Genomic DNA, 11,798 nt, shown 5'->3' with positions numbered 1-11,798 from the left:
TTGGCTCAAGGAGATAAAAAGCCCGATTAGTAGTCAAAGGATTCCAACTGAAGGAAGGAATCGATTACACTGACATCTTTTCTCCCGTTGTGAAGCTCACCACTATCAGAACAGTGTTGAGCATAGTTGCCTTTGAAAATCTCTATCTAGAGCAATTAGATGTGAAAACTGCATTTCTTCATGGAGACTTGGATGAGGAGTTATATATGCATCAACCAGAAGGTTTTTCGGAAAAGGAGAAAGAGAATATGTTGTGCAAACTCCAAAAGAGCCTGTATGGTTTGAAACAGGCTCCAAGACAGTGGTACAGGAAGTTTGAAAGTTTCATGCATAAGGAAGGTTTCCAGAAGTTGCTACTTCAAAAGGTACACATCCAGTTATATCATTTTGCTACTTTATGTCGATGATATGTTAGTAGTTGGGTCAAATATGGATGAAATTAGAAACTTGAAGTAGCAATTGTCAAAATAATTTGACATGAAGGATTTGGGTCCAGCTAAGAAGATTCTCAGAATGCAAATCACAAGAGATAAGCAAAGTGGAGTATTGCAGTTATCTCAAGCAGAGTACATCACTCGTGTTTTGCAGAGATTCAACATGAGCAATGCCAAGCCAGTTGGCACACCCTTGGACAAACACTTATATCTATCCAAGGATCAGTCTCCTCACACGAAAGAAGAGAGAGAGCTCATGGATAAGGTTCCCTATGCCTCAGCCATTGGTAGTTTAATGTATGTAATAGTCTGTACGAGAACAGATATTGGCCATGCAGTGGGAGCTGTTAGCATATTTATGTCAAACCCGGGTGAGACCCACTGGAAGGCAGTCAAGTGGATCTTAAGATATCTGCAAGGCACCACAGATAAGTGTTTGCACTTTGGCAAAGGTGAATTGCAAGTGCAAGGGTACGCAGATGCAGATTTTACAAGAGAAGTTGATCACCCAAGAAGCACCACTGGTTATTTGTTTACCGTGGGCACAACAGCTATTAGTTGGATGTCATATATACAGAAAATTGTTGTATTATCCACCACTGAGGCTGAATATATAGCAATAACAGAAGCCAGTAAAGAGATGATATGGCTTCAAGGATTGTTAACCGAGCTAGGATTCAAACAAAGGATGAATGCTTTGTACAGTGACAGTCAGAGTGCGATACATCTGACAAAGAATTCTGCATTTCATTCTAGAACCAAGCACATTGGTCTACGTTATCATTTCATCATATCTTTGTTAGAGGATGATGTGCTAACACTGAAGAAGATCCAAGGTAACAGAAATCTTGTGGATATGCTAAAAAAACCGGTGACTATTGATAAACTGAAGCTATGTTCAGCTTTAGTTGGCCTACAAGAATGAAGAGACCTAGATAAAGCTGCTGCATTTATATGTGTGAAGACAGATTGATTTTAGTCTTCAAGTGGGAGATTGTTAGAGAAGATGTGGGTTGAATAGTCAAAGGGACAGAAAGGGAATTTTAGATTTCCTTTATTTATGGGGTTGACATGTGGAACACTCAATGAAATTAAAATCCCCCCTTTTCATATATCACCCCTCTCCCGAGATTTTTTGAACATTGCGATTTTACAGAGAAACAAAAAATCAAAAGCTTCGAGAGAGTGAAGCTACCGACTGATTTTCACGGTGCAATAGACTTTTTGGTGCTTCGAGAGAGAAGCATTTTGAAACACCGATACAGACAGAGAGAAGAAACCTTTTTTCGCCGCAACATTGTTGTTGTAACAGAGATCTTTTCTTACCATCGCATGCTGCTCCGACGTTGCTGATTCTCTTCAGTTGGGCACCTCCAACCTCAGCATAGAGAGAGAGAGAGACCAGAGAAGAGAAAGAACGTTGTATCCTCAGAGTAGAGGGAGAGAGTAGTGGAGAGAAAGAAGGAACGCCTCGGTAGAGGCTGTATTTGTTTTGCTCTGTTACTGACCGGTGTTGTTTGTTTGTTTCTGTCTTCATTTCTGACCGGCGCTGTTTGGGTATCGGCGAGTCTCAGAATCTTCACACAGGTTACACTGTTTCCCTACAGATCTATATTTCTTGTTATCTGTAGTCGTAGATTGATTTATGGGTTGTAAGTTGAGAATGTTGTAACTATGAACATATTTTCTTTATAAAGAAATATCTGCAGCAGCTGTGGACGTAGCCCAATTTGGGTGAACCACGTTAAAATCTGTGTACTGTTATTATTGCTCCCTAGGTAATCTAATTGGTATAATCCTAACAAGCAACACTGTTGCAGGTGCTGCTCTATTCTCTATTTTCTGCTTCACTAAATTCGTTGGGAGTTCCCTTTTGCTGGTGGGTTTTCCTCCTTTCTCAGGGTGAGGAAAAGCGGCAATGGCCATTTACGGAGAGAATCCGTGTCTTCGCAGTTTTGAAGTGCTGGTACTATCTCAGAACAGACTCCGAATAGCAGTAGAGACTGCTGGTATCTTCATCATTCTCATCAATTCAGTATATCTCTGGAAAGGTGCCTCCGAGCCAGTGCAGATTACTGGTTCATTGTTTTTTTTGGATGATTTTCGTTGTTGTTTATCCTTGCTAATTGAATCATATTATCCCGAGTGCTATTTTTTTGGAAACTCTGTCTACTATTGATTTCTCGACTTACCTCTCGTCTGAAATGTTGTCTCGTGACGGTAATGCCAGTTGGGTTGTCACTTTGGGAGGATGAAGATGCCAGCATTGCGCCAGGATTGTTGGCATTTCTGGAGGTTGAAGATACTGTTGTCCCACGCGGTTCGGGAGCCAGCACTGTGGGGAAGAAGATGTATATTTCTTGATTAAAAGACTTCCTAAGTTAGGAAGCTAAGGATTGAATCCAGGTTGAGCCTATTCTGACTGAGACCCGTTCCGAGCCCAGTTAACCTAATGAACCAGCGACCCACTTGGATTAATTGCTTCTATCCCCCTTGGGTTAACTCCAGCCAACTCGGTCCGGGTCAACTTCGGTCAAGGTGAACTTGACTTGGCCCACTTATTTTTTGCCTTAGATATACGTGTCCGGGTCCCGTGTTCTATACCAATCTCTTACATGACTCTGCTATATTGGTCTACTACTTGACTCGACTCGACTCGACTCAACTCAACTCGGTTTCTTTTCTCTAGCTGGATTATTATCTTGGATTATTACTCGATTCCAGCATATAATTTGTGCAGCTTCCTTATTTAGTGATGGACTATCAGCAAATAATCTTATGGCTTATTTTTAAAGAATTTTCATTATTTGGTACGTGATATTTTGGCCTATGCCCATTTCAACTACTATTATTGTGTTTCTTTGTTTGAGACATTATTATTGAAAGATTTCTCGGTTACTGAATATTGTCAGCATTGCTTATTTTGATGAAGAAGAAAGCTTATGGTGGACCAAAAATAATATCTTCTATATGATTACCCATTTATCTCCAACCCCACCCCCCCCCCCCCCCCCCCCCCCCCCTCTTATTTTGTATTTTTAGTCCTACCATTTCAGAGTCGGTGTCTTGTGGAGGGACACCATGATGGAGGAGTTTATTACTACACTTCTGAGCAATGCCCACCACCAATAGAGGATAGGAGTGAACCCAACATCCAGTGTGAGTCAAGTCTATTATTCACCCAAAAGGTGTTTTGTAGCTACCCTAAGAAAGTGGGCAGACTCTGTGTCCCAAAGTAGGCCTACTTTTCCACATGTGAAATTGAGCGGAAAGTATTTTTTACTATGACCATTGGACTGGAGTATAGAGCGATGTATTACGGCTAGAAATACTTTTACTCTCTTATATTATGCTAGCTATGTCTCTTAGAAGAGACCAGTAGCTTGAGGGGGAGTGTTGGAAGATATGGTGGACTGTCATTTTATATAAGAAGATCCTACACACCATTTGCAGCAAGTTGGGCGTTCAGGATGTTCTCACACCCCTAGCATGAGGGGGAGTGTTGGAAGATGGGCCCAATCCCACACAACCAAGGAAAGCCCATACGTCCAAATGTGATAAAAGATGAGCTCAAGCCCATAGACCAAGGAAAGCCCACACATTTAAGAGAGGTAGAAGATGGACTCAAGCCCACAGACCGAAGGAGAAGGCCCAAAGGCTCACACGATGATGATAGGATGGTAAATAAAGAGTCATCTCATAGAGATGGCATTGATGCAATTAGTTTAATTCTCAGGGGTATTATTGTAATATTGTGACTTAATTTATCTATAAATTGAGCCTCATGGGGAGAGTTACGACACAAGTCCATAACCCTTTTCTTCATCCTGTATTCTCCCGATGGGTGTTTCTCTCTTTTTCTCCATGAGTTATGTTAGAAGATGGGCTCAAGCCCACAAGTCCAAGGCAAGGAAGCACACACGTCTAAGTGATGGAATATGGGTAATATAGGATGTTTCTCATAAAACTACCATGAAGGTGTAAATACGTGTCCTTTTTATGTCTCTTCTTTTATAAAGTTGTAGCCCTAAGGGCAATGTAAAAGCTATAAATAAAGGCATTGGCTAAGATGTAGAGCATTGAAGCTCTCTCCTCCTTTCTCCCAAATTCCTCCAACCTCCCTCCTTCCCTTGGTCCGCGCACCTCTCCTTCCTCCTAGTCCAAGCTCTCTCCCTTTTGTAGTTGATCCCTTCATCCTCTCTTCTCCTTCCTCTTCTTCTTTTTGGTTGATCTAAGTCCTCTACATGAGATCCTAAATTCTACATGGTAACAAAGCATGGAGTTTAGGATTCCCCTTGATAAAGTATACAAGCAAATATTTATGAAAATCTATCCAAAAATTTATTCATGAAAGAAGTCCAGCCATGAAGAGATAAGTCAATTCTGGTCATTATTTACATATTCTCCTTCTATAAGTTGAGGTCTTGATTTATGATTTAAATCTAGACAAGATGATCTTCATATGAGAAGTTGTGAAGATTAACGTCTTGTGATGTTATAATTTTGACCTTCTTGTAGCTAAATTGCAAGCTTGATCAAGATTGGTTATTGCTAGTGTTACATCAAGATTGATGTCTTGATGAAAATGATTTGTGATTCTGTTACCTACATATAACTTGGATCAATTTTCTATGAGTTGGAATTCCAGCACATGTTGTTGTAAGTTATCTCACACTTGACGTTGTTCATGGGGTCTTGTTATTTTGCTGGATGATCGTCATATGGTTCAAATTCCAGCATTTACTTGCCTCTATTATTCTGATGCCCCTTATACTTCCTTGAACTTCAACACTTGTTTCTTTGAAGTTGGATTGTTCCCATGAGTTAAGGAGTTATAATAAACTTGATTTTCTACTAAGGATCTCAAAAGAAGATTGTGATTCTTAAGTGTTTGGCCACAGTTTTTTTGAGTTTTGGATTAAGGCATAAGGGCTTAAATCTATCCTCTTTTTTAAAGGATAAAAGAGGAATTGATTGATTTCTGGGTGATGTCTCCACTTGACATAAGCACAAATTCCTTGATGATTTAGTGCCTACTCTTGTGGAAAAAATTCTATATCTCTCTATGTAAGTGCCTAATTTGGTCCAATGATCTTCCAAGTTGCATTAGTGGTTTTTTTAGACGCCCTTTACAATTGATATTGGTGTGATTTAAGCATTTGATTTGCTTCATCGTGGAGATTGGACATACAAGTAGTAAGAGTGACATACTCAGAATTAGTACTATCCTCTTGAGGGGTGTCTCCAATTATCTTAGCTGGTTACAATCGGTTAGACGGGTTCTCATTACTCGTGATCCACTTAAACAAACCCTCTCCTCCGATTGATGAAGAAGATGTAGCCTACCTAAAGTGGGATAAAAATAATAATCAGGTTATTAGTTGGCTAATAAATAGCATGGAAGAACATTTAGCCAACAATGTGGTCCACTTGGAAACAGCCAAGGATATTTGGGACACATGTGCTAAGTTATACTCTAGCACAACCTCCTTACAAAAATTATTTGATGTCTAACAAAATATGTTGAATACTAACCAAAGGCATAATATTCATGAATTCTTGGCCCGGCTTCGAAGACTTCTTCAAGAATGGAAGATCGCTCGACCGTACTCAATAGATATTGCAGTACAAGAAAGGCAACGAGAGGCCTTGGTAGCAGCCATTTGCTTGACGAATATCAAGCCATATCTTGAGGTTGTTGAGACCCAACTCCTTAGCTCATCCGCACTTCCATCCTTTGATGAAATCAATACTACGTTGCTACTCATCCCTAGCCCATCTTCTACAATTACCACCCCTATTGATGCTCCATCGGTTATGTACTCCAGTAATAGGGGTATATCATCCTCCAACCACGGACGCGGCAGAAATTTTAGAGAGGGGCGCACAAGAGGTGGTAGAACGGGTCCTACCTATTCACACATTGATTCTTGCATATGCACCTACTATGATGGTCAGAACCACCTTGTGGAAAATTTTTGGAAGCTTCATGGCAAGTCTGATTGGGCCACGGCTAACCCAACCTTCTTTAATGTTGATAAATAGGAAGAAAAGGTTGACTCCCAATCCAGAAAAATGACTCTTACTGCTGAAGACTATGCCACGTTTCAGAAAATGAAGACCCTTATGGAGTCTTCCCTTCCACCGGTACCTACCGCTGCTACCACCATTGCTTCAGGTATGCTTTCTTCCTTTTCCTCTTCTCCTCTTGGCTCATAGACTCTGGGGCCTTCGGACACCTGTCAGGTAACAAACACATGCTTCATTTATTATCTACATGTTTTCCCAATAAATTTGTTACTATTGCTAAAGGTACCCAAACCAAAGTACTTGGCAAAGGTTCCTCATCTATCATATCTTCTATCCCTCTTCAAGATGTTTTATTTGTCCCTCAATATCCTTTAAATTTTCTTTCGGTTAGCCAAATCACAAAAAATCTGAATTGCTTTGTCACCTTGTCAGCCTCTTCTTGTACATTTCAGGACCTAACTATGAAATGGGTGATTGGTGGCAGCCATGAAAAAGGGGGCTTGTAATACTTCAACCTTCCTCCATTAGTTGTCTTATCATCCACTATATCTGAGGCACAACTTTGGCACAACCAGCTTGGTCATCCTTCTACACCTTCCCTTTGTCATTTACTTCCTTCGTTAAAATCTCTCACTACTTTCAATTGTGAGGTTTGTCAATTACGTAAACATAATAGAAGTACATATTCTCCTCGCCTTACAACTACAAGTAATGCTCCTTTTTCTTTAGTACACTCTAATGTATGGGGACCTTTGTGTGTCTCAAATATTTCTCATGTTAAATACTTGTTACATTTGTTGATGATTTTACTTGGGTCACGTGGTTATATCTCTTTAAAGAACGTTCTGAAATACTTACTATATTTAAAACCTTCCATGTTTTGGTGTTAACTCAATTTGGCAAAAAAAATTCAGATCCTTAGGTCTGATAACGCTAAGGAATACTTGTCTAGTAAGTTCCAATCATTTTGTGAGGATACTGGGCTTATCCATCAAACATTGTGTGCCTATACCCCTCGACAGAATGGTGTTGCTGAAAGAAAAAATCATCATCTTCTTGAAGTTGCTCGGGGCCACCTCTACTCCATGAAGGTACCTTACTTTTATTGACTTCATGTTATACTTTATGGCCTATTTTCTTATCAATGGGTTACTTCCATCTGTTCTAAGTCATAAAACTCTTTACTCTGTATTATTTCCTGGTGAAAACCCTTTTCTCTTCCCCTCAAGGTTTTTGGTTGTACATGCTTTGTCCATGTCACATCTCCACAAAAGAGTAAATTTGCTCCTTGTTCTATGAATCCTACCCTTCGTAGGATGTTTGCAACTCGAGATGTGACCTTCTTCGAGGACACCTCATTCTACTCCTCGAATGATGCTCCTCCAGGTTTGTCATTTCCTCCTATCACTCCTTGTCCACCTGTGCCCTTCAATGTTGATATTACTCAGCCCTCTAATGCACCAACCGACACCTCACCTGGGGAGTTTACGGATCCACTCGAGGTAAGTCCATCCCCTCCTATTTTTGGTCTAGAATTTGATACTCGGCCTATTGCTTTAAGTAAGGAACGCCGTTTTTGTACTACTTCTCACCCTATATCCAACTTTATGTCTCACCATCGTTTGTCTTCCGTTTGCTCTTAGTTCCTTCCATCTCTTTCTTCTACTTCAATTCCGTAGTCCTATCATGAGGCCCTGCAACATCCAAGATAGAAGGCGGCTATGGATGAGGAAATGCATGCCTTATATGAGAATCAAACCTTGCACTTAACACCGCTCCCCAAAGGAAAAAAATCAGTCAGTTGTAATGGGTGTTTTCAGTTAAACGTAACCTGGATGGATCCGTTGCTTGTCTTAAAGCTCAATTCGTTGCTAAAGGATACACTCAGTGTTATGGAGTAGATTAAGAGGAGACCTTTTCTCCGATTGCCAAGTTTAATTCAGTAAGTATCCAATTATCTCTTGCTTCTAACTCATCATGGTCCATATATCAACTTAACGTAAAGAATGTCTTCCTAAATGAGGATATCCGCGAGGAAATTTATATGGGGGGGGTATCTTTGCCGGTTACAACAGTCCTTATCTGGGCTTAACCAGTCCCCTCGGGCCTGGTTTGAAAATTTTAGCCTAGCACTACTATGGTTTGGCTTTCATGCATGGTAGATCATTCGGTATACTGTAAAGATGCCTCAAAAGGAAAAATATTATTGGTTGTATATGTTGATGACATTATCTTAACCGGTGATGATGCACATAGCATACAAGAGGTAAAAAATATGATATGTCAGGAATTCAAAATTAAAGATCTGGGACTACTTAATTATTATTTGGGCATAGAAGTTCTTCAATCCAAACATGGGATAATATTGTCTCAACGGAAGTATGTTTTGGACCTCCTCGAAGAAACAAGAATGAAGGAGTGTCTACTAGTTGACACACCGATGGATACGAATGTAAAATTATGTGCAACGAATGCAGAAGATATTGATATTGGTAAATATCAAAGACTTGTGGGCAAACTGATCTACCTCACTGTAACGAGACCAGACATATCATATGTTGTAAGCGTGGTGAGTCAATACATGCATAAAGCACAACTTACCCACTGGCAAGCCTTGGAGAGAATGTTACGATACTTAAAAGGAGCTTTGGGAAGAGAATTACTTTATAAAAAACATGGCCACTTCAACATAGAAGGTTTCTTAGACGCAAATTGGACTGGATCACCTGGTGATCGAAAGTCTACGTCTGGATATTGCACTCTTGTTTGAGGGAACCTAATTACATGGAGAAGTAATAAGCAAAATGTGGTTGCAAGATGTAGCGCCGAAGTAGAATACAGAGCTATGGCCCACACAGTTAGTGAAATCCTATGGATTAGGACCCTTCTTACCAAATTAGATTTTATAAAGGAGGTCCCATGAATATACACTATGATAACCAAATAGTCATTCATATTACTTCAAACCCAGTCTTCTAGGAAAGGACCAAACACATTGAGGTGGATTGCCACTTTATACAGGAGAAATTTCAAGCAGATATAATCTCCCTCAAACATTTTCCATCACAAGAGCAAGTAGCAGATATCCTCACTAAACCAGTTACATCTAAAATCTTATCCTTTATAAGTGGCAAGTTGGGTATCTATGATGTTTTTTCTCCTCCAGCTTGAGGGGGTGTGTGAGAAGATGGGCACAAGCCCAAGGCAAGGAAGGCCACACATCTAATTGATGGCATATGGGTAATATAGGATGCTTTTCATAAAGATGGTATGAAGATGTAAACACTAATCCTATTTATGTCTCCTCTTTTATAAAGTTGTAGCCCTAAGGGCATTGTAAAAGCTATAAATAAAGACATTGGCTAAGAGATAGAGCATTGAAGCTCTCTCCTCCTTTCTCCCTAATTCGTCTAGCCTCCCTTATTCCCTTGGTCAGTGCACCTCTCCTTCCTCCTAGTCCAAGCTCTCTCATTTTTGTAGTTGATTCCTTCTTCCTCTCTTCTCCTTCCTCTTCTTCTTCTTGGTTGATCTAAGTCCTCTACATGGGATCCTAAATTCTACAAGTTAAATCCATGGAGTCCTGAAAATCAACACATTGCTTTGAAGTGATTAACACACAAGATGATAAATTGAAGAAATACTAGAGGATAACAACTTTAATCGGAAGGAGGCAACTATGCAACACTCAAACTTCTAAACGAATCTAGAAAATAACTTAAAAAGAAAGGGAGAGAATATAATGGTAGAACTTAATAAATTTGACCAAGTATTTCTTTTTTGGGGTGACCAAAATTTTTTGGAGTTGACAATGTTGTAGATACATAACCAAGTAACAAAACACAAAACTTGAAAACAAAATCGAAGTAGGATATTGCATACTTTGAACGAGCACATTATGGAGTGATTAAATCTAACAAAAAAATTGATTAGAAAAGAAATTTCTCTAAAAATCTTGGATTCTAGGAGAAAAGGAAACTCAATTACATCAATGCATGGAGAGATATTAGGAGAGAAATAGAAAAAGGAAAGATTTTTTGAAAAAACTTAACCTTTGGTATTTATGATATTGATATCTCAAAAGATATAGCTCAGAATCATAAATCATTTATTGCTCATGAAACTAGAGTCAAATAGCTTTACATTGATTCCTGATTTGACATAAAAAAATTTATTCTTGAATCTTTTATGACCTCTTGATTTCCTTCATTTTGTAGCTTAACCCTTGTTGACACAGATTGACATGAAATTTGCTCCTTTTGAAACTATACTTTGATACCTTTTATTCAAGTGTAATATTTTTTATAAAAATACATTTCTCTTTGTTGGCCTAGGTGGCTTCTAAAGATGGGTGAATTGAGTTATTCAAAATTAAAATTGATTTGTGTGTGTAATAAAAATTTCATGTATAAAAGCAATTCAATATAAATGTTGATTTTCAGAACTCCATGGATTTAGCACATGGAGAAAAAGAGAAAGACACTTATTGGGAGAAAACCGAAGGAAAAAGAGGTTATGGACTTGATGTCGTAACCCTTCCCCTGAAGCTCAATTTATAGATTAATCAAACTAAATTATTACAATAATACCCCTAAAACTTAAACTAATTACATTTGAACCATCTCTATCAGATTACTCTTTATTTATGTTTTGGTCCCAGCCATGGATCGAGTAACTCTACGTGGGATTTGTGAATCCAGCATTTTAATAGAGCATGTGCTCTCGGTAAGGATGGAAAAGGAGTCTCATTTCTTTGGTCTGCTCTCGGATAGGAGGAAAAGGGACTAGGCTGTTGTTCTTGGTAAGGGCAGAGAGCCCTTGCTATTGCTGCTCGGACAGGAGGGGAAAGGTTCCCCTTTTGCTCACGGAAGAGAAGGTTTGGAACCCTCTTTGCTGTTGCTCGGGTTATGAGTTGCAAAGCCTCTAACTTGGACAGTCCTTGGACCAGCGGGTAGGGGTTCCTAACCTTGCTTCTTACTGGCCATGAAGCTGAGAACCTCTGAATTGTGGCTGCTCATGGTGTGGTGATGGAGAAGCCTCAAACCTGGCTCTGAAAGAGAGGGAGAGACCTCTATGGCTGCTGTGAATGGATGGGAGGTTGAAGCCTCTGATTGAACTCGGGAAAGGGGAAGAAATTCCCCTCTTCTCTTCGGTATGGAGCAAGGTAAACAGAAATTAAAATAAGGAATAAGTAAATTCAGATTCAAGAGGGAACTCGGACCTAGAGCTCAGCAAGGAGACCTCCAAACCCTAGAGCTCATCAATGAGAACTCCAAACCCTGTTTAACCTAATTCAAGACTTGCCTTTCTCATTCTCCTTGCCCTCTAAGTAAGGTT

This window comes from Aristolochia californica, unplaced genomic scaffold, assembly GCF_029961685.1.
Source record: "Aristolochia californica isolate CCGP_79_NKW_82.1479 unplaced genomic scaffold, dmAriCali1.0.hap1 SCAF_13, whole genome shotgun sequence".
NCBI classification, from domain to species: domain Eukaryota; kingdom Viridiplantae; phylum Streptophyta; class Magnoliopsida; order Piperales; family Aristolochiaceae; genus Aristolochia; species Aristolochia californica.
The sequence above is the reverse complement of the archived record's forward strand: the minus strand, read 5'-3'. Positions refer to the sequence as shown.